Genomic DNA, 25,135 nt, shown 5'->3' on the forward strand with positions numbered 1-25,135 from the left:
AACCTTCTTAACACAGCTCGCATTGATTGGATTTTAGAAACAGTGTCACGTGACCTCTAGGGGTGAGGGCAATAACAAACTGCAAAAGTGACCAAAAAAACAGACAAAAATGTATGAAAACTGAGAAAAGGTTTGTGATCACCACTTACAGAACCTTTGTCTTGCTAATTGTTTATCGTTCTACATGCTTTCTGTTCCATTTGAACACCAGTGGGAAAAATGATTTGCAATCCCTGATGATTCATAAATTAAATAAAAGGTTGTTTCACAGAAGAGTCCTGGAGTATTCCATTTTTTGAGCAGTATATAAAGTGTACAATATTTCAAAGAAGTTATTATTTTTAATATTTAGATGGACCTATCAAAAAATAGCAAATAAAAAAAACTTGTTCAATATGTACTGTTGGAATATATATTTTTATTATACAGTTAGTAACAAGAATGATAGTAATACAATCACCCCTGGTTTGCTATGCCATTACAATGATTAATGCCTTCCATGCTTGTATTTTGGTTTGTGCTATACAACAGTACTGGAAAAAAACTCATCAAAATCTCATTGGTTTCCATGAATAAGAGCACATTCGTGATCCAGGCACATTTCTTTAAATAAGTTATTCTGCTTGTTGCAAAATACATGACCTGTGTGGGTCATAACTCTAAAATCATGTAATTATAAAATAAATTTTTTAATGATTTGGTGATGTTTTGTTCTTATTATTTTCCTTTTGTTAGATCTACCATCAAAATCCAGCATTATAAAGTTGGGAAGCTTAATCCAGGAAATGTGACTGGAGTAATCTTAGATTTGTTATTCATGGCTGCCTTCCTTCTAAAATCAACTTTTCAAATTATGATAATAAGCCTGAGGAGCTACCCTAGCCTGTCTGGCTTTAGAGTCTGTTACACTGTCTGGCATTCCCCCTGCTTCCTCAGCACTTGAGCAGTGAGCAGGAAGTGCTTGCTATTTCAGGGTATTTAAACCCTAGTAGGTCTGTTCACTTATGCAAAACAACTCATATGTTTTTTGGCAGAAGTAGAAAAGACAAATGAGCTACAAGAGTATTAGAAAGCCTTGGTTATGGATAATAAACTAAAGTTGTAGACACCCCTAAGATCAATTGGTTTATTTTTTTTTACAAAATACATGGAACTTTTTATTTCATTCAAAATTTATTGTTTATGAACCCTTTGCGGACAGCATAGACTACGAGACTAAATTAACTCCCCTTAACGGCAACGCCCACGCTCCAAAACATACTGGTAGGTTGATTAGATTGTGAGCACCATGGGGACATTATTATTATTATTAAACTCTATTACATAGTTTTCAATTACAGATTTGATAATTAAGTATGATACAAATATGTTACAAATACCTTCCCCTGACAATTAATAAAACATATTTTAAATGCCATTTTGAAATGTGAAGAGGCGAGTTAATAGGATATATTTTTATAGATGTATGCAAGACACTAGGACATCTTATTGCTAGTTTTTAAAAAAGGAATTCAGACTTCAGTAGCCAGTGCAATATTAGATATAGTTTATATCACCCCTGACACCCAACCTGTAATGTTTGGAAAAATATTTCAAAGAATAGAAGAGTTGTGGCACTTTGCATGTTTAAAACACCTACATCTCAAGTAAATGGTGTGATGGGAAGACAAATGAAGTGACTTTGTAACTTTGCCATATAACCTCAGCACTACTCCTGAAAGAACGGATAACTGCAGACTAATTGATGAGGTAGAGGATATATATGTCAAGCCGGAGGAGTTTGCGTGTCTTGAATATCTTGCTCAGTAACATTTATAATAATGGTCATGATAACTGGTACACTTCATGTAGTAGTTGCATATAATTTACTTTCATTTGGAAAGTTTACAAAATATGTTTTGATAGCGTTGTGTGCTGATGACTTTGTGTGTTTGTATATGTTTATTTGTTATAAGGGGTCAAAATAACACTGGCTAACATCAAGCTAAAATTCAGAGCTTATCTCTTTCACTGGTCCCTCCTGCACCCATCCATCAAACTTCTAGCTCCTTTATCATGAATATCAAAGGTTTTGCCTTTTGTTTTCACATTAAGGTTCAAGCAAGCAGTTGCTTTCAGGGAGTTCTGCTAATTCTGTACAGGGATTTACAAATCTAATCCTACCTTTTTCTACTTACTCTAAGAACACTCTACATTCCCATGTTTTACGAAATGACTTTGTGTCTCTGCACCGTACAAAGAGGACTTGGCTTCTTTAGATTGCACTGTGTAGCTTAAGAAACAAAGTTCAATTTAGAACTGTAAGAATGGTCTCCATGTCCTTGTGTTATTAACCTAAAAGTCGTTTGTGCCTAAAGCAATGATCCTTCTATTCCTCCAAAAGAGTAAAAACTCTAATCAACATAAGTGACTCCTAGGGTTATTCTAGGTCAGGCCCAGACACATGCATCTGTGAAGAAATTCATGGAGATGTCTATTAAAGAAGAATGTTTCACCTTACCTGTGACTTGGCTTCAACTTCAATATTGTTTTAGACATGCATGTATGCCTTGCAAAAAGAATGGAATTATCCCCACTACATAGCTGTTAATGATAGGAAGAAGGCTATTCAAGCCTAATGTTAGTGTTTCTTAAGGGTTTATGGTGACTGCAAAAACAACTGCTTAGGAAGCTAGACTTAGCACACCAATTCTACCATGGTATTTTTCTAATGCATTTTACATGAGTTAAAATGGTCCGACAATGTTTTCTTTGTCCCGGCTCCAGTTTAAGCTGTTGAACGTAGCTAGAGAAATGAGAGGTCACTTTAGACAAATAGCTGCTGTTGGTGCCTTATGAAAACTTTTCTGCCTAGTTTAATTCACTAACTGCAATTGGCTCCTCGGAAGAAGACTCCAAGGACAGCAAGATAGATAACACAGGCCTGCTAAATGACTTTGTTCCTGTTTGCGTTACATCCTCAATCTCATCACACTCACTTGAGTACTCACGTCACCTTTTGTCTTACTTGACTAATAAATCTAAGACTGTAAGAATTTCCAGCTAAGAGACAGGAAAAGCTTGTGACTAAATTAGCAAACTTATTTTTATGTCTGTTTGATTGTTCAAATTAATATCTATCACACCTGAGGAGAAACAGCCATGTCTTTGCAAATTGGACATTGGACTGAACTGTATCTAGTTAAACAGAAATAAAAGAATACATGTCAAGTGTATGTCTTTCTATCATGGATTTACCATCAGCATCTATTTATACTTTAAATAATATTGGGTAATTTTCACTTGCCCAGAAAGTTTGCCACAGAGATTTTCAGTGTTTTACTTTAGAATCCTAATGTGTATATTTCAAAAAATCACATTTATTTCAAAATTGTGGCATGCAATTTTTTCTGCTTTTCGGCTTGTCGGAGGTATTTTTTTTTTTCATTACATATGGCATTTGAAGGGGTTAAGGTCTTTAGTGAATTTGTGAATTTTTCAACAATTTCCTAGCTGGTAGGGGGCAGTTGAATCTGGATTTGGGTGATAACTTAGGAAACACTGTAGAAAATTTGCCCATGGTGAACTTTGAAGAAAGGTTGTCCTAGGTGCAAAAATCTCAAAAATAAAAAAGCCATGCCAAATGAAATACACTGTACATGTACCCAATACACTCTACTCCTGAGCAGGTAGGAAAAAGATTAGAAGGATTTGCAAGAGGAGTCGCAAAAGAATTTGCAGTTTAAAAAAAAAAGTTTCAAAATACCATCTCAACCCTGACTCAAATGCCGTATATACAACCCTCCAAGATAGGGTAAATTTCCAGACTAAAGATAAATGGCCTCCATAAAATGATTTAAATCATGCTCAATGTTAATGAAGGGTGTACGTTTAGTAGGGTGAACATATAGACGCACGCATGAGTCGACAAATAGAAAATGAAATTTGCTGTGATTGACTACTATAAAATTACATATTTCTGTTAGATCTGAAATTCAGTCTCAATGTCTTTGACCTTTAAAATATATGATATTATTAGTTAGGGTTTAATAACACACCATTTGTTATTCTTTACCTACTATTGTATTAAAAAGGGACCTTGTTGTGCCTTCATATGCCCTATTGTTTGTGCATTTTTACAGGAGGTATTCATTTTATTTCTTTATGCTCCATGTTATGCAGCTTTACTGTAGTCTCCCCACACCAAACACTGCCTATATAGGAAGAGTATGGTGCCATATGAACATTACAACTGCCCTTCTCATCAAAGCTCAACATGTGGTTGGTTCCGTCACTTCACCGACAAGATGTTTATTAATTCGCAGCATTCTGAATTGTGACTATGAACTGCATGTTTTTGTTATAGCAAATGAAAGAAAGGATGTTTCTTACATAAGTTTCTTTTTGCAAAACGTAATCACAGCAATGATCCTATCTGACTTCATTTCATTCTATACCACCATGAATATTTTCATGTCTGTACTTGATGTGTTGTGCAAAGAAGTATGTGACCGGATGTGCCCCAGTAGTTGAAGATATATATGCAACTCTGTGAATGTAACTTGTAAAATGTTTTTGATTAAAGCAAAGCTCAATAAATATTGAAATATTGATAATTGTGTGACAACCATATTGAAAGAGTTAGATGTTACACCACAAATTCCAGATCTTAACTAGGGGAAAGGACTTATGTCAGGTCAGAGTTCACAAACATTCCTTAAAGAACTGAATAGCCATATACTAGATCCCCATTGTGTAAATTATTGCTCCAATTTAAGGTGCTAATATGAATTTGCTTCATATCATAACTTTCAAGTCCATTAAACATATCCTTAAATAATTTATACAACATAAAAAGGAAACTTGAAATTACTGTATATACTAGGGTAAGCCAACCCGAGTATAAGCCGAGATGCATGATTTTAACACAAAAAACTGGGAAAACCTCTTGACTCTAAGCCTAGGATTAGAAATGCATTGGTTACAGCCTCCCCAGTATATAGCCAGCCCCTGCCCCCTATTATATAGCTAGAATCCCCTGCCCCCTAGTATATAGCCAGCAGCCCCCTAGCATATAGCCAGTAGCCCCCTTGTATATAGCCAGTGCTTGCCCCCTTGTATATAACCAGCAGCCCCCTGCCCACAGTAAATAGCCAGACGCCTCCTTGAATATAGCCAGTGCCTGCCCACCAGTATATTGCCAATGCCTGCCCCTCAATATTTAGCCATGTCTGCCCTCTCATATATAACAAGCCGGCCACTGTCCCCCAGTATATAGCCAGTGCCTGTCCCCTTTTATATAGCTAGCTAGCTAGCCAACCAGCCTAAAATTAAAAAAACCTCTGTACTCACCTCTCCGATGCCACCCGGAGGTCCTCTTCTGTCTTTAGCTCCGGCTCCATCTTCAGGTCCCATCATGGTGCCGTCGCATAAACCATGATGTAAGCCACTTGCTGACATAATAGGGCATGCCGATGGTGGTGCACTTGCTATGATGTCACACTATGATGTCCAACTGAGCCGTAACTGAAAACAGAAGACAGAAAAGGACCTGCAGGGGACATCAGAAAGGTTAGTACAGAGGTTTTTTTTTCATAGACTTAAGTATAAGCCGATTTAGAGTTTTTCAGGAAAAAACTTGGCTTATATTTGAGTATATACTATGTCATATTTTAAAGTCCATGGAAATACTGTATTTCTTTCAGTCAAATAAACTTTTGTAAAAACTTGACATAGTTTGGAATCAAATAGAGTAGAAAATCACCTGCATACAAGCCACAGTAATTTACGATAGTAGCCTAGTAGATGGGGATGAAGCCATTCCTGTCATCACACTGCTTTAGAACCATGCTACAAAAATACACTGAAAAGGTAGTGCTGGATTGGGTTGGGAAGTTTTTTGAAGTGGGAGAGCTTGGTTTAATGAGAAGACTTTTTAAACATTAATTTGAGAGTATATGCAGTCCATATCTTTGGATTTTACATACAAGTATCTTTTGGTATCACACAAAATGTGGCTTTGTCTGCCATTATTAGAAATAAAGCACACTTTTTCCACCATGGTGTTCAGGGATCCTTGGTTCACCTGCACAGAGGAACCCTTTCCAAGAAGAGATATTGAAATCATATGAAAATCAATATTATCTCCACTTAATGTGCTGCTGAAAGTAAAGGTACTCTGCACTTTTTTAAGTTTGGACAAGATTGTTATCCGTGCGGATTTTGGTGTGGAAGATTAGCAGTGTAATACAGTAGCATTAAAGTGCATGTGATTTGAAAAAAGTAATGTAAACAATGAGGGAAACACATCTTTGTTTTTCCTTTGGTGCTAAGTCTTTTTTGTGCCTTATGTATGATTATATCTTTTTTTCTTGTGATACAGGTTTAGTTTTTCCTATCCTGGCAGGCACAACTTTTGGCTTTTTTGAGACTTTTTGTTGAAGGTGTCTCAAATCCCCAAGGACACAAGCCATGTCAGGGGATTATATGCAGGAGTGGACACTACTGTAAATTTAGAATTTGAGGCCGTGTCCAGCATTTTTAAGCACTCTAGTCACACCCTAGGGAGATAATAACATATGATGGTACTGTCACACTTGGCGTTTGTGATGAGTTTGCAGAAACTCATGTGTTTTACATGTTAACATGCGTTTGATTGGTTTGAAATTGTTGCTCTTCTTTGTTGGAAGTATAAGCACATGTGTTACCATTTTCACGGTTCTTTACACTTCCAGCAATGAAGTAAAAAGGTTTAAAACAGCCAAACACATGGTAACATGTGAAACGTATTTTTTTCTGCAATGCGCTTAAAAACACAGTTAATGCCACATGCGACCACACCCTGAAATTTGCTAGACCTAGAAATTTATTACATAAACACAAGGAATCGGTCCAAAAAACAAATAATTGAAAGCAAGCTGAATATAGAAGTGACTAATAGACCTCAATAAACTGTTAATGCAAAGTTTAAGTTTAAATGTACAAGTTTAACCCCTTACCGACGTGCGCCATACTAGTACGGTGAACGGCGAGTCCCGTTGCATGGATAGGGCTTGCGGGCTGAGCCCTCTCCATAGCCAGTAAGTCTTTGCTGCATATTGCGATTGGTGCTAGCGCATGGGCTCTGCCATCTTGCCACGGATCATCCCTCCCCGTGATGTCATTGGGGAGCGGCGATCGTTTTAACCCTTTTATTGCAATGTGCTATCAGCACATTTAAATTAATGAGGAGGAAAATCCCCATTTGGTGCAATACTGTAGTATGGCAGTATATTATTATAGGATCGATCAGACAACCTAGGTTTAAAGTACCCAACAAAAAATTTCTGTCTCCAGAATGGAACCCATCATAAATAAAGTTATGGTATTATTTATACCTTACCATGAGCAATAAAAAATGTTAAAGGCAAAATAAAATGGCACCGGCAGAATTATATTTGAGTTGATCTTGATGCAGTTTAATCAGACTTTATCTAAGAACTTCCTGTTATTAGAAAAGGTGTGGTCCAGATAATTTTTTTTAAATTTTGAATTCCATTTTAAATCTATTTATCACAAATAGTGCAACCATGGTAGCCAATGATAATTAGTTGGTGTAATTAAGAAGAAATGCAAGTGGTTGCTTTAACTCTAGAATGGTGGCGATGTAATCTGGACCACACATCCACTTATTATTCAATTAGTTAGTTATTAGTTAGCCCCTTTAGTCAAATGAAACAGCTAATTTTTGTGCCTGCTGACCTAGACATGGAGTATTTCTGACATCAGCAATCTTCTCCACAGAAGTATATGTGGAAGGTATGGAAGCACTATGGGGGGCATTCATCAATTTTGGCATAAGGATTTAGAATAGAATTTAGATGTTAGATTTTTGCTCAAACTAACTCCACATTCTTAAAGGTGAAATAGAACGCTACAGACCAGCTTTTAGCTGCTTTAATTGTGCATCAAAAAAGTGTTGGGAAACTAGAAGTGCAGGAGAAGTGTTGGGATTGGCAAAGCTGTGCTCAAATTGTGCTACCAAAAAAGCGCACGTCTCAGAAAAGGATCAATATTTTGGCACAGACATTTCATAAATAAGGCGCAACAAAACTAAAAGCTGTCTGAAAGTTAATAATGAATGCTATTTGTTTGGTACATCACACAGTGCTATACATAGAGCTAACATAGAATTGTTTCCCCTGGCAGAGGCGCTTTTTTGCCACTGTCAGATACTTAACTGGAGATTCACATTTAATTTAATTCATCTGCCATGTACATATAATTCTTCAATTGGATTTTATTAAAAAATGTCCCTGTGTGCAGATAATTGCCCATAAATGTAGTCATATGGTCCTGTACAAAGGAAGGGCAGCTGTCCTATGATGCAACCAGAGTCACTGGACAAAGAAACTAAGAAATTCGTTTTTGCTCATGAAATGTCCTGGAATTAATTAATGGCCTGAAGCTGAATGAATGCTGAATCTAGTTGGTTGGGTGCATGTCTGTCTGCTGCTGTTAATATGTGCAAATAATCATATCCAAGGACATCTTGTTTCTAATGGACAACATAGCTACCGTTATAGGAAATTTTCACCATTAAGGTATGTTAGATCAATTAAAATAAATGTGTATTTAAATAAATGTGAACTACTATGAAGACAAATGTAATACAAGGTGTCACAGGTGCCCCTACGATCCATGTCACGGATCGCGGACACACCCATGCACCTCTCCGTAGCGCTGCTGCCCCCGGCCCCCACTCACCTCTAGGGTGCAAGCATGCCAGCACTCGAAGAGTTAAAGGGCCAGTGCACAGCTGTTTGGTGCTGGCACTTCCAGGTTTCCCATAAAATCTGGCAGCTCCCATCACTCCCCGACGGATCTTTTAGCTATTCTGCAATAATAGAAAGCTTCGCAGCGTGTTCTTGTTCCCTCGGAACTGTACCGTGACCTTGCATCTCTGCCGCCAGACCTGACTATGTGCCTGTACCTGACCTCGAGCTTGAACCCTGATTCTGTACCTCGAACTTGGATGCCACCGTGGTGGCATCGTGCCGCAGCAAGACCATCCCGCATTGCGGCGGGCTCTGGTGAAGACCAGGTGCTACTTAGATTTCGGTCCCAGATGTTGGATAGTACCATCTCCCGTGGTGGTCCAGGGGGTCCACTGACCCCGAACCCTGACACAAAGGCTTAAATGGGGTATTGTTCCCAAAAGATTTACCACTTCAATATGCATATGAAATATAAACTTCTGGGTCGAGTGAAGTTAAAACATTTCTTTTACTTAGTATGTAACATAAAATACCGGATCCGTGGCAGTTAAGATAATTATCAAGTTAGATTGTTGATCAACATCATATCATACTAGTCAGAATACTACCATAGTGATAACAGTGATAACAGCACACGTATACCTACAAAAATAAAACATGGGTGCTTACTTTATCTGATGCAGATAAAAAAGGAAGGGTATCCGGTTCCAAAAAATTCTTCCTTATATGTAACCAAGTATACTCCAAACTTGTTTCCTTGTGGACAGTGAACAATTTAATATGTTTAGGATATCTTAGATAGATGTTCAATTAGTGTGGGGAATTGTATAAGGGAAGTAGGAGGTCATATCATGGTATTCGTAGTGATTATGTTGCGCCTGGGACCTGGGTACCTGTCCCTAGTGTCATCTTTACCAAAACAGATGCAGAGAGACGCCCTAAAAGAATCGTCTCAGGGTCATAATCCTGAACGGCTACCACCCTGACAGGAACCTGTCCCTAAAAGCCAAAAAATACAACCTGCTGGTGATGGATGTCCCAGTCTGATTGTTTAGATGGATAATAGGATATATTCTTAAAATTTTCAACAAGGTATGTTTCGCCCCTGTGGGCTCATCAGGGGAAAAAATCATGCACCCCTCTCCAGTTCTAGGTGATGTGATAAAAAAGAAGTTGAGTACAGGTGGTAACGCAATTTTCAACCAAGGCGCGGCACAATGGTTGGCCTATTTGTTATTTGGCCAGTGTGTCAGTGGGTTTGACCCACTGATAATTTGATGATTTTTTAAAATGTACTGCAATCATCATAACTGCAATATCAAAGGTTTGAAGGGCTGGGCAATGACACAAATTAATATTGGCTTCCAGTCTGAAATTTTCAATGGCTAAAATATATGTCAAGCACTAAGCTTTCTATATATCCAAACTCCTCCAGGTGGCCCCGCCCTTAGAAGAAGCTGGGGTGACCCGTGGGGAAATGTGCGTTAGGACTCAGTCAGAGTAGTTTAGGGATACCAATTTGTGAGGGACAGAGCAGCAATCAATTACCCACTGTGGAATCGTGATATACTGCTTGCACCACATAGTTACCATTGTGCACTCCCGCTATCCCCAGTGCCTGTGTCAGATGACACCTCATTTGAGACATGTACCTGTCTACATGGGACTGGACAACACAGAAGAGTAACCACCTGAGCATGACAGCATCGGTAAATCACATTGGTGCGCTCACACACCAATAACACACAGCAAGTAATAACACAGCTTGGGACCATTGTTTCAGTTAAACGCACACCTCAGGTACCCTTCAGGGAGTGATTGGCAGCCCAAAAAGAGAAGTGAAATATAGAAAGAAATATGAGAATATAGCTAAAATGCTGTTTGTAGAGATTACTTTTATCAGACCTGATACTCTTTTATATACAGTAGAACTGTTGTATCATCCACAATCCACTGCCCAGAAAAGGCATTGGAAGTATTTAAAACATAAATATATGCTTCTGTATTCCAAATAAAATGTTCTATGGTCTATTCCGAAAGCCAACCAGGCAGACAGAGCACTCCAAATAAAATAATGTTGGTGCCAGAGAAACAGACGTTCTGCATTTGTGTTTAATTTGTTTGCTAAATAGTTGACATGTGCACTAAATCTACAATGCCTGACTTAACTGTTCTAACTGTTACCTGAAAGATTGTTTTTACAGAATTCCTTAAACATTGAAATATAATAGTTGGAAATGTGAATGGCTGCTTTTTATATTGGGAAATTACCACCCTATTGATTTTGACACGTCCAAAAATAACAAAAGTTCAGAGGACTTGGCTGAAAATATAGTTCTTTAAAGTATGATTTATACTAATCCATTTTCCTAAGACACATTCACATTGATTAAATAATAGTGTGATTTTTCTTTTCTATTATGGTTCAAAATTAATTTAATATCATTTCTGATGTGACCGAATTCAGTTCTGATCAGTACATTAGGCAATAGATACTGAAGTATGCAAAATTTCTGGTATGTGCATTAACATTAGCGTGCAGATGCAGAATTAAAATATATATATAAAAAATTCAATTAAGTGTTTCTCCAGTACTTAAAATTTGATGTCCTTTGTATAGACTTGAGTAGTGGTCCTACAAGTTTTTGTTTTCAAAATGTATTTTTTTCTACTATATATGCCTACATAATGAGGCACATTTACTTACCCATCCTCTGGAGTTCACAGAAAGTGCACTGTCCTACGATAATGCACTTTTGCACAATTCACTAAGATCATCAGTCTGATATCCTGCATGTGTGGCTTCCCTGCTCGGTTCCGGCGGAGTTCACCTTCTTCTTATTCCTGGTGCATGTAAGTGCATTGTCTTGCGACACAATTTGAATCCTAAATCCAGCGCACAGACCGAGTCAGTCGGATCAAAGCAGCGCAAATCCAGAAAACGGCGAACAGTCCGATGGAAGTGAGCAGCGCAACACTTAGTAAATAAGCCCCAGTATGTCAACCACAGCAAAATTTTACTTCTTCATTCTATGAATCGTTTAATGACATTTACGCCAATTATTTATCATGCACACCAAACTTTTAAGGCCGTTCAGGATTTTGGGCAGTTACTATAATAGCACCTGCAGCATTACTTAAATTAGCCACTCATTCTTTCCCAGTGATACATTCAATAGCATAATCATGTTTGAAGATTTTTATAGTTGAACAGCTGTTGAATGTGGTTAGAGAAGTAATTCTATTATGTATGTTAGACCCATGAAACTACAATAGACAGATATCCTGGATTTATTGATTAGATCAATTTTAAGCCATTTAACATTGCAGTATGAATCAGTAGAGAATGTTAAAGTTGGTTTGGATCACATGCCCTTGTATTCATGCATGGAAAATGCAAAATCCTGTGGGACGGATTATCAATTTTACGCAGAATTATTTTATGCTTGGGAAATAAGATAATAAAATCTAAAGTTGAAACATATTTTAAATCTACCAGAGATTTATATATACAATATCAAAATGGCTTGCCATATGGGAGGTAAACTTAAAAACGAAATGTATTTTTGGTGGTATACATACACCAAAGTATTCTATAGTAGTGTATAAAGATTGCAATCTGGCCATGTCCTCAATAGAGCTGACAATCTAACTTCCATATAGTAAACACACCCCCAGGATCAAATTGTTCTAATTTAACTGTATGAGGGAAGAAACCTATAGAAATATAATCAGAATGTACAAACTCCATATAGAGATTGTCCTTGAACAGATTATAATTTCAGATATAAGTATATAAATTAAATTTAAGTAACCATTTCTAAGTAATGGCATAATAACAGATTGAAATAAAAAATAATTCACTGAAATACATCTGTGTATTGAATCGGTTCATTGAATTGGTCCATGTCCCAGAAAATGTGACCTTATCATGGCTTGTACGCCATTGTTCTGCCATGACACATGCCCCACACAGAGTTTGCATATAACAGTTAAGATGTTTGGAAGCCATGTCTTTTTGGTACTGACTTTAGGGTGTATATAAAACCTCATGTATTATATGGTTTTACCTTGAGTAACCCATTCTTTTAGCAGAAGGAGACTCGCCAGCAAACACTCTTGACTAAATCCAAGCAGAAGAACCATGGATAATTGACTTAGCTGCATAGAAAATTTTTCTCTTAAACCATCAGTCACTCAAATCCTGTAAATATTAAATGTTTAGCATCAATTCCATACTTGCACAATTCTCACATAACTGAAAGGTATAATATCTACTATTATTTGTAAGAATTCTTTTCATGTAATAAATGATATGCATTCTGTGTTATTAGTGTAGCTCAAATAAATAGAGAATAACAATTAATACAACTAATGCAGAGCAATAACCACAACATTCTGTTGATAATGATTTGGTAAACATGGTTAGAAAGATTATTCTTATAATAGCCATAATACACTAAATAAAAATATTTAAAAACCTTCAGAACTGGACAGTATAAGCTGCAAAGGTCAAGGAAAAGGAGTTGCCTTGAAATGGCAAAGTACCCTTAGTTTTATTAATATTTCAATTGTATGGTTTCTATTATTATTCAGTCTTTTTTTCCTTTAGACATGCAGCATATTGTTCTATGTCACAGTCATCTTGTCTTTAGAAGCCATTTATCTGGAGGCATTATGTTTCCTGAATCCCTGTCAATGTTGTTTTTGTTCCTTTCCTCTTGTTATTGGTTCTGTCATCACATATGTGTTCCTATTCGTGTCATTTGTGTCTTGTGTCTCTCATATCTTTCATTTGGTCCCTCCCCCAAACACGTCAGTCATGGATGAGTAGGAACGATTCATGCTTTTTAGAAAGGATTATGGGAACAAAAGATGTTGAAGGATGAACATCTGTTGCTCAAAGTTAAGGGAAGCCACCAAAGTACATTGGGCATCTGAGAAGAGAGAGCATATTTTCACTGGGATTGGAGGACTAATGTACAAGAAGTCGTATGTATTTTCCTCTTTTCTATTTGTAAAAAAGAGGTACTGAGTACCTGGATAATGGCTTGTATTTCATGACTATTCAACTCTAGACCAGTGTGATGTGATTTATCTTGTAATGTGGTGCTCTATTCCCATTTGTATGCAAACAAAAATTTCAATACAAAAAGGAAAAAAGTGGAATGGCACTCAACATGGGCTTGTTCCTGTTTTCTTTATTCAGAATTCAACACAAACACCATGTGTCAAGTAGCAAATGAAAAAATCAGCTTTATCAAACAAAATACAAATATACATATATACACATAACAACAGATCAGAAAAGACAATATAAAAACAATTAAAAAAGGGAACGCTGTGACCCTATAAAAAGCAACGCAGGAAAGACAGAGACACCTGATAATGCTCTTGTCTACCTTTAGAGCCCCATTCAAACCACTGTCCTTTAATAAATGTATCATGCACCAAAATAAACACAGAGCAAGGGAATGGGCATAAGATGACAGGCAATGTATAAGGTGCAGACAGAATTGTATGCACACATGTGCAATATGCCCACCAGGCACGTATCAGATGTGAGCACGACGAGCCCAAGGCTCCTATACAAATTCAGAACCCAAATAATACAAAAGAACAAGAAATAAATGATGTAGAGTAAACCTAGCAAAGCAAAAAGGAAATATATATTACTATATGTTGTTGGACAAAGTGGGAGAACAGGGCGCTCTTTTTACTTTATTCATACTCACAACAATATAAGTTAAAAGTCCTGATAGGAGGGAGGAATGACAGCACATGGTGGTGGGAACAAGTGCAAACAACAGCCATATCACGCTATACAGCGCTTCGCCCAGTTCTCTTGTATCGTTTATCGATACAATGAAACACTGGTGAGTGCCATTCTACTTTTTTCCTTTTTTATTGTGTTTTAGGTTTTAGGTGTTTTAGGTGTATGTCTTTGCCTTTTACAGGCTAAGATCATGAACATGATCACTAGCCCACTTAGACCTCACTTTTATCACTTAGTTTGCCCTACTACTCCAATCCCAGTAAAGTTTTACAAATATTTTCTATATGTGACGTACTACAAACTACAACAACATGTTTTCTCTTACTGTAGACTTTATGCACTAAATACCAAATTACTAGTGCTAACAAGGGTAGTTTTAGTCAAGTATAGTATCAGTCTATGAGACAGGTACATTTTGTTTTATTATGAGGCCCTTACTGAAATAATACAAACACATTTTGTTTTTGAAAACATGATAAAAACAAGCATTATTCATTTGGCCATAGAGGGAGAATGAAACATTGCATGAAAATTACAATTTACAAATCTGTCTAAACAACTATATAAATGATCTAATGTAGCAAAAGAAATCCAAAAACTCTCCAAAAATGTTTGCAAGTATTATAACAAATCTGAGAAAGAATGGCTGTTGTTACACATAATGCAGATCACTTAACCCCTTAAGGACGCAGGGTTTTTTCGCTCATTTCTCGCTCTCCACCTTCAAAAATCTATAACTTTTTCATTTTTACATGTACAGAGCTGTGCGAGGGCTTATTTTGTGCGTAACAAATTTTACTTTCCCGTAATGTTACTTATTTTAACATGCCATATACTGCGAAGCTGAACAAAAAAATTCCAAATGTGGAAAAATTGAAAAAAAACCCCGCATGTCACGTACTTGTGGGCTCATTTTTTATGACTTTGACTGTGCGCTCCAAATAACACCTCAGCTTTATTCTTTGGGTCGGTGCGATCGTGGTGATACCAAATTTATATAGGTTTTATTATGTTTTAATACATTTTCAAAAATTAAATGCATGTGTACAAAAAAGAAAAAAAAAATTTTGCCATCTTCTGACGCTAATAACTTTTTCCTACTTTGGCGCACGGAGCTGTGTGAGGAATCATTTTTTGCGAAATGAGCCGATGTTTTCATTGCTATCATTTTGAGGTCTGTGCGACATTTTGATAATTTTTTATTCCATTTTTTATGTGATGTAAAAAGGTGCATTTCGGACATTTGGGCGCAATTTCCCGTCTCGGAGGTCACCGCCGGCCATAACCGTTTTTATATTTTGATAGATTGGGAATTTTAGGCGATACCTAATGTGTCTGTGATTTTTACTGTTTATTATGCTTTATATCAGTTCTAGGGAAAGGGGGATGGTTTGAATTTTTAATATTTTATTATTATTTTTTTTCTTTTTTAAACTTTTTTTTTCTTTTTTTTCACTATTTCTTAGACCAGCTAGGGTACATTAACCCTAGATGGTCAGATTGCTCCTACCATATACTGCAATTCTACTGTATTGCAATATATGGCATTTTTGCAGCTCCTTCATTACAATGAACCACTGTCTCATTGTAACGAATCTGCAGAAGCCATGTAGCCTCGTGTCAAACGAAGACCCGAGACTACCATGGCAACCGATCGCCGCCCCCCAATGACGTTCGGGGGAGCGACAATCGTAATAAAGATGGCAGCACCCACGCGCCGGCGTCTTTTAAATGCCGCCGGCGACTTTGCCAGCCGCAATGAAAGGGTTAATAGCCGTGGGGGTTGCAATATGCAACAACCCCCACCCTTGTATGAAGAGGACTCAGCCTGTGAGCCATCTTCAAACATTCCCTGTACCTCTGTGCCGTACAGCTACGGCGCAGAGCGTTAAGGGGTTAAACATGTTTTTACTTTTTTTTTTTTTTACCACAATGGAAAAAGAAGGATATTGTTCTTCAGGATCTCCCGATCATTGAACCCTCAAGTTACAGTAGTAGCATTAGTGAAAAATTTGAATCATTTCAGTATAATAGAAAATGCATATTACTTATTTTAATCCAACCAGTCTGAGATGTCTTCTGTGCTTTCCTGCGATAGGAGCTGTTCCAAAGTTATGTGACAGCTGTTTTTAACCTCCTACTAAATAAAATGCACATTCAGCCAAGCCAAGAGTGCATGTTTACGGAGGAGTCAGGGAATAAAATTGTCATCTGTTAACTTTTCTGTACGGCCAATATAAGAAGGAAAGCCATGCTTATATATAAAGATTAGATTCAAAAGGATGGGTAAAAAGTGGCTTATATTTCAGAATCCTGTATAACAATGGGCCTGGCCTCAGGTTGCTTTAGTCCTCTTTGCAGTACTTTATACTGATGCTACCCCCATAGTGGACAATCCAATTCTGTTGTAAAATAAAAACTATAAATATACCTGTGCAACTTCTATTAAGTAAACCTTAGATTAAAAATTAGAGTTATAGGGGAAAGATAACAGGAACTTTAGCATATATTAAGGTCAGTGGTGTTAATTTCAGTTGCAACAGGTATGGTATAGGTAACTGATGTCAAAATCTAACGGTCCACTATTACTATATTATTAACTACAAGCTGCTGAGAGGGTGCATAGGTATAGTGAGCTGCCTGCATTGTTAGGATTAATATGTCATGTGAATATTTGTCGCACTTTCCCTTAATTTAGTCCCTTAATGTTTGGTCATTTTTTATGTTTACATTTTTTACAGTGTCCATGAAGGAAAGTTTCTTCTCCACACTTATTTGATTAAATGGCAAGAACAATTTTTATATTTCTTTCTTCATTTTATAGATGGCCTATACTTTGATTATTTATTTTTAAGAGATGATTTTTATTTATTATTATTATTATTATTAGTAGTAGTAGTAGTAGTAGTAGTAGTATTATCATCTAAGATATCTTAGTCTGTCAATATTTCATATTGACAGACTTTTGACAAGAACTTCTATATCTTTCTTCTACATACTTACCTGCAAAGAACCTGTATTAACCCCTTCACGCACCCCAACGTAATATAATGCCGCTTTTTTATCATAATTTTTATCTAATATTTATATGGAAGCATGATCCTCCTTCTTATGTAACACAGCTAACACCTGCCTCTGACATGCATGGTTATTGCTGGCACCAATCATAGAAGTTAACCTGTTAAGTTGAACCCTGCAGCAGCACCTAACAGCTCTGCCTCTATCAAATATTTAGATGGAAGCATATAAATATATGGAAAGCATAAAATAAATTGAATCAAGGCCTTCATTCTAACATAACAGCTGACACCTGCCTCTAATTGGAGTGGACACTAATTGCAGTCACCAATTGTGTTAGTTAACCTGCTAAGTGCTGTGGTCAAACCCACCCTCAGCACTTAACAGAGCCACTGCAAATGAAATCAATTTCACCACACTTGGAATTTTTTTCCAACTTTCCAGTACATTGCATGAAACTAAATTGTGCCACTAAAAAGTTTAATTTGTCCAACAAATAACAGGCCCTCACAAATCTCTGTAAACAGAAAAATAAAAAAGTTATAGCTTTTGGAATGAGGGAGTGAAAAACAGAAACACAACAATGAAAAAGGACTAAGTCCTGAAAAGGTTACAGACTAACCAGGTTCCAATCATCAGTACAGGGTGGAAATCATCTGTTCAGGGTTTCAATGACATGATTTGACCTGATTGTGTGAGTCTTTGAGCTTTAAATTTAACAAGGCTAACCATCTGTGATAAGGTCCATGTCTGGATATACAATGCTGGATATATAATTGTAAATATACATTGATGATAAAAAGGACTCCAATCCTTAGCTGTCTGTATCTTAGGATTCAACCCATGATTCTCTATAGGGATATTATGTCAAAGAAATGAAGGGCGGAGTAAATAATTTACGAAGCATCCATTTTTTTTTCAGAATGACTCACTTTAGTGTGGACCTGTCAGCTTTCTGTACTGTAATATGAATAAAAACTCTTTAACTGTGCCACATATTTCTCAATATTTGCCAACTATCTTTTTAGTTTTATAACAAAACCCAATTTTTGCTTTGTTTGTATTTAACCAAGAGCCAGTCATATGTTAAGTGTCAGCCCCTCCACAGTGAGCATTGTGGTAATGATTGACACTGGAAGCCACCAACGATGCTGGGAGTATTTCATTCTTCACATCTCATGCGCACACAATGGAGCAAGGGAGGATCTGTCAGCTCTGTAGTGACTGAACAAATTAAAGAATCAGTTAACACCATGTTAATGAATATCACTTAGATAATAACACTATTAAAGATGCTTGAGCAGATTTAAAATGGCTATTTTGTGACATTCCCAATGTCATTACATGATATGAATGTCATGTATGTTCCACATATGCTTATATATACCGTACATAAGTAATGTATATATATATATATATATATGTATATATATATATATATATATATATATATATGTAAAGACCGGCACAGCAGTAGACTAAGCAATAGGGACAGCCCAAAACCTGGCCTGTCCAGAGGGAGTGGGGCCTACCGTCTCTTCCCCACTCCAACAGCACAGACCCATAGTTTGTTTTACATATTATTTGAATGCAGAGACATCTGCAGAGATCTTATAGACATCTCCTGTTTGCAAATATAAACCCCATCTACGACTTCTCCAGACTCTCTGTCACTATATATATATATATATATGCTCATACAATTTTTAATTCTGTAACATATGATATAAAATATTAATATACAGTATATATTATTTCTGCCTTCAGATTATAAACTTTACCAGTTGCATGATAGAAGCCCTTTAGGCACAGGAAAGTCAATATCTTGTCTGGTTTAAATTACCTCTGTGCCTTGTGCAATTCTTTGTACCATGTTGTATCTTAAATTAGCATTTTTACTTTTTTTCATTTTAATATAAATATGTTTCTCATGCTCTTAAATAAATAATAGAGCAGTTTCAAATGTTTTTTAACCAAACTAAAAAATGATTGCATACGGCACATCCATAAACCTACATTGTGTTGACACAAATTTAATGCAGTTCTGCAGTTCACAACTGAAGTTTACCAACAAAATGTAAAACTGCTAGAAAATTGGAATAAATAATTTTCATAAACCTGTTTCGTTGAATTAATCTGTTCTATAAATTCTGTAATAGGTAAAGAAATTTGGTTATTTATGTATTATTGTTTATTACTTAAATATGATGTGACCAATAGGCAGTAAAGAACACCTGGAAATGTGAAAACATTTTCATATCAGTGTGAAAACATGTTGTGGGGGAGTTAGGATTCAGCTTCTTTTGACAATAGTTATTAATCATTAACGTGCTGTCTTTATCTCATGGTGACATGAGTGCACTTATTACATTTTAATTAAGATTATCAGTTAAACCATTTGCCTTTGTGAGTAAAGTGTCTAATAGATTAATTGTATGTATTCTGTTGCCACATCTATATCCTCGTACACATTTTACAGACTGGGCTGTGAAGTCAGTAAGTCAAACTTCTGACTCCACCTCCTCAATTTCCCTAACTCCACTAAAATGGTCACCAACTACGACTCCACAGCTTTCCCAGGGCCTTTTTCCTCACATCTGTAGCAGAGGAGCTTCACAACTAAGCATGTTCTTAAAGGGCTAGCACACATTTATATCAACTAAAAGCCTAGAAGAGAAGTTCACAACCCACTGCCAACCAGCCACATGCGACCTATCAATCCTTTCTATGCAGCCTGCACCCTGCTGACAGTCAGGGTCGAATAAGAACTTTTATAACTGAAAGAGTTGTTTCTTGGCCAGGTTGCGGTGAATACAGCCGAGAAGCCCCCACTGCTCCCGAGTCCTCTCCTGCTTATTCACTCAGTGTCCTGGCTGTTGCTCAACCAGCGTCAACACTAGAAGAGGAGCAGAAGAGGACCCAGGAGTTGTAAGTGCTTGTCAGCTGTACTGTACTTCTGCTTGGACCTCTCCTACTCCTGGCACAATTTTGCACTGGGTTGCTGTGTGGTGTGGCAATGAACAATAGAGGAGCCAGAATTAGTCTGCTATGGGGTCTCCACTATTATTATTATCTGCTCTATGGTCTCTGCTCTGAATGTATTATCTGGTTTGTGGAGTAGAATTTACTGCTGTACTGTAATTTCTGTGGTGGCATTTTATGCTGTACTTGGTGTATCTGATGTGCCGGTTACTGGTTCGAGCAATTGAGCAGTATGACAATGTAGCCCTTGGACCAATGATTATTGTTCACGCCTGACCTAAATTCTTAGATCAAAATAACAGTCATTCAGGGGTGTGGCCTGGATGAGCTGCGGGACAGACGTGCTGTGCTGAGCTCCGTCTTCAGATCCTAAAGCAACTGATTATAAAGAGCCACGGACACCGGAAAAGTGGACCTACCGGCTAAAATACATCAGCCTAACATGATGACCAGAAAGAGGTCAGCTAAAGGAGGTCCGAAACGCTTGACAGACTTCTTTTCAGCCCGAGAAATCAGGCAAGAATCATCTCAAAATGGCGTCGCAGGATTGCGCAGCGTATCATCTTTACCCTTAGAGAGAGACACGGAAGAGGCGGCAAGGAGTGCAATAGATAAGGAGATGCACTCAACGGAGGCCAGCTCTTCGGGAAGCATGGAGTCGTGGTCACCGGGGAAAGAACAGCGTTCACGGAATTCAGGGTCTCACAAGATGGCGGCGGATACCGCATGTCACGGTGAGTCACCACGAAGTAGCCCTGATAAACAGAGACTACGTCTTTCCCAAGCCGCAGATACAAATGAGTCTGAGCCAGAGGGAGAGACAGTAACTGACCTAGACCCACTACTAGAGTTTCCCTCCTCAGAACAGACTGCATCAGAGTCGTTTATGAAAGGGATGATGCTAGCATTCAGAAACTCACTGCAGAAGGACTTTACCTCAAAATTGGCAGCCACCCAAGCTGACATTACTGAACTGGGGGACAGAGTGGATCATCTTGAGAACAAAATGGGAGAAGTGACCAGTTCTCACAATGAATTGATAGAAGCACATTATGCTTTGGAGGAAGAAGTACAAGCAATGAGATCCAAAATGGCGGACATGGAAGACAGGGGAAGACGAAATAACGTCAAAATAAGAGGTATCCCTGAATCAGTCGGCCCAACAGACTTGAGAGAATACGTTACATCCTTTCTCCAGAATGTTCTACCTACAGTACCAGCTGCGGAATGCCTGCTTGATAGAGTACATAGGCTTCCTAAACCTAAAGGGGTCCCGGATAACTTGCCAATTGACGTTATTACACGTATTCTTTCGTATACTTTCATGTAAAAGAAGCGTTAATGATATATACCAGGAAAGCTAAACAGCTACAGGAACCTTATGCAAATCTCAAAATCTTCGCGGACTTGTCACAGGCAACCTTACAAGCCAGAAAGAAATTTCTTCAAACAACCATAACCCTGAGGAACAACAAAATTATGTACAAGTGGGGTTTCCCTACTAAACTCCTAATCCGAAGAGAAGATACAACGCATGTGCTGACTAATCCTGAGGAAGGTCCAAAACTACTTACTACATGAGGGCTAAAAATAGAAGAATCCCTGCAAAATAGATGCCCGAGACGTCCTTCCCCAATTGAGAAAGAATGGCAACAGGCCTAAGGTGTCCAAGGCTGGAAACACCTAAGCAACCATAATAGACCAGGAGGCGAACCAGGTAGACTGTATTCCCCCGAAATGGTGCAGGTTACAACATCCCCTGCAGAATGTATAATACAGTATGTTCTACACTTTTCTATTATCAGTAGAAGTGTGTTATGGTGGAAGCAGCAGGAGCCATATTTCCCGACTTTCACTAAAAATGTTTGTATTTGTTTGTATTTTACAAGGTTAATTTTGTTACAGGATGTGACAGGTCAATGTGTGTATTTATACAAAGGTGATATATACCTGGAGTATAGTATAGCGGTAAAATACTTAAAAGATGTCGGTTAAAGTAATGTGCATGAACGTAAAGGGATTAAACTCCCCATTTAAATGGGCGTCTGTATGGAAAGATGCTAAGGCTGAGAGGGCAGGAATTATTTGTTTACAGGAAACACACTTTGAGAAGGGGAATTGCCCAATATTCAAAAATAAAAGATTTCCCCATATATATATGGCCAATGCGGAGGTGAAAAAAGCAGGGGTACTAATTGCACTAAGGGAGGATCTGGAGGTAAAGGTAATTGAGATTCTAAGCGACGTAATGGGAAGGTATATAATACTGGTCTGTACTATAAATTTGGTTCCATTCACACTGGTAAATATATATGCTCCAAACAAGTCACAAATAAAATTTCTGAATAAAACATTCAAGAGGATAAGAAAGATTCAAAAAGGAAATCTGTTAGTATTTGGAGATTTCAACATAATCCCTGACTCCAATATGGACACAACAGCAAGAAACAGGATACCCCCCATATCACTAGATAAGTGGCTGAGAAAGGAAGCTTTATATGACACATACAGATGTCTGAACGGGTCTTCTAGGGAATTCACATTCTATTCACATTGGCATAAGTCCTTTACAAGAATAAATTTATGTGTAGCGGACACCAGAGCCCTATCACACATCTCAGATTCAAGTATTGGCACAACAACATGGTCAGACCACTCACCAATTTTTGTTACATTGTCATTCTCCAGTAATCTCCCTTCTCAGTGGTTTTGGAGAAATACCCCATTTATATATTCCCTGCCTTCATATAAAGAAAAGATCTCCCAAGCCATATTGTACTATTTTCAACACAATGTTGAATTAAGGGTGGACTTATATAACCTTTGGTTGGCCCATAAGGTAGCGGTGAGAGGAGTCCTTATGCAGATGGGGTTTCAGTTCCAAAAACAGAAAAATAAGAGGGTGAAGGAACTACTAAATGTCTTACAAAAAATAGAAGAGGAAATAAAAATAAATCCAACCCCCTGTAATAGTCAAAAACTAACAGAACCTTGTCAAGCATTAAGAGCCACTCTTTTATCTGACTATGAAAAAGAGCTACTCTCCATCAGAGCCTCATATTACACAGCATACAACAAGCCTAGTAAATTAATGGCCAATAGGGTCAAACCCAGGAGAACCAAGTCAGATATCCCATTGTTATATACATAGCAGGATAGGAAGAACAAAGAAACTCACCCCATGAAAATTGCTAACATGTTTAATAAATTTTACTCATCTTTATATAATTTGAAAAACGATCAAAAAACACCCCAGCCCTCCCTTGATGCGATCAATTTCTCAAAAAAAAGTCTTTAAACAAACAAATAACAGCTGAGGAGATTGCTTTGACTATAAAGCAACTTAAAAAACATAAAGCCCCTGGCCCAGACGGGTTTTCAAATGAGTACTATATCACCTTTGGCCATCTTCTTACTCCTTATCTTATATCTATATACAATAAAGCAATGAAAGAGGGGTCTCTACCCCAGGAAATGTTAGAGGCAACTATTATCACTCTACCCAAACCAGGGAAGCCACCAACAGTCCCTCAAAATTTTAGACCTATTTCACTCCTTAACAGTGATACTAATTTATATGCAAAAATAATAGCTAATAGACTGTTACGAGTTCTACCTAACCTGATACACAATGACCAGGTAGGATTCACAAAAGGCAGACAGGCCCCAGATGGAACTAGGAGAATCATTAATATTGTGAAGATTATGGAGGACTTGAGGACGCCTTCTCTGCTCCTTACATTGGATTCAGAGAAGGCGTTCAATAGAATCCATTGGACATATGCATTCTCGGTCCTGTCTAAATTGGGGTTCGAGGGCCCAATTAAAAATGCCATCCAAGCATTATACTCCTCTCCTTCCGCGAGAGTAATGTCCAATTCGGTTATGTCGGTTCCTTTTAAAATCACAAATGGAACCCGTCAGGGGTGTCCACTGTCTCCATTGTTGTTTGTAATGGTAATGGAGCCCCTGGCGGAGCGGATAAGATGTGACCCTAACATAAGAGGTGTAGCTGCCGGACTGAGGCAACACAAAATAGGCCTCTTCACCGACGACATGATCCTGACCCTAACTTCAGTCACAGAGTCACTTAGAGCAGCACAAAAAGTATTACAGGCTTTCAGCCAAATATCTTACTATAAAGTAAATGAGGGCAAATCTCAGATATTAGGAATTCACATACCAGCACAGCTGGAACTTGAGCTAAAAAGGGAATTCCCATTTCAATGGGCCAAAGAACACATCCCCTATCTGGGAATAGAGATATGCAGCCCTATTAAGAATTTAGCATCTTTAAACTTAGACCCACTTGCGAGAAAACTTCAAGAGGAATTAGATTCGATAGCTAAACATGAATTTTCATGGATGGGTCGCATGGTTTTATACAAGATGATAATCCTTCCAAAAATTCTGTACTTCCTACACACCCTAGTGATCCCAATTCCCAAAAAGACATTTTGCACCTTACAAAAGCAAATGCTAAATTTCATATGGAATAACCGCAAGCCTAGAGTAGCCGCTAACACGCTATATGTGTCAAGAGAAAGAGGGGGAACTTGAAAAACTATCATAGAGCAATAGTAACACAACAGTTAAAAAAGTGGTGCACCTTAGATCACAACAC

Source organism: Engystomops pustulosus, chromosome 4 (assembly GCF_040894005.1).
Source record: "Engystomops pustulosus chromosome 4, aEngPut4.maternal, whole genome shotgun sequence".
NCBI classification, from domain to species: Eukaryota; Metazoa; Chordata; class Amphibia; order Anura; family Leptodactylidae; genus Engystomops; species Engystomops pustulosus.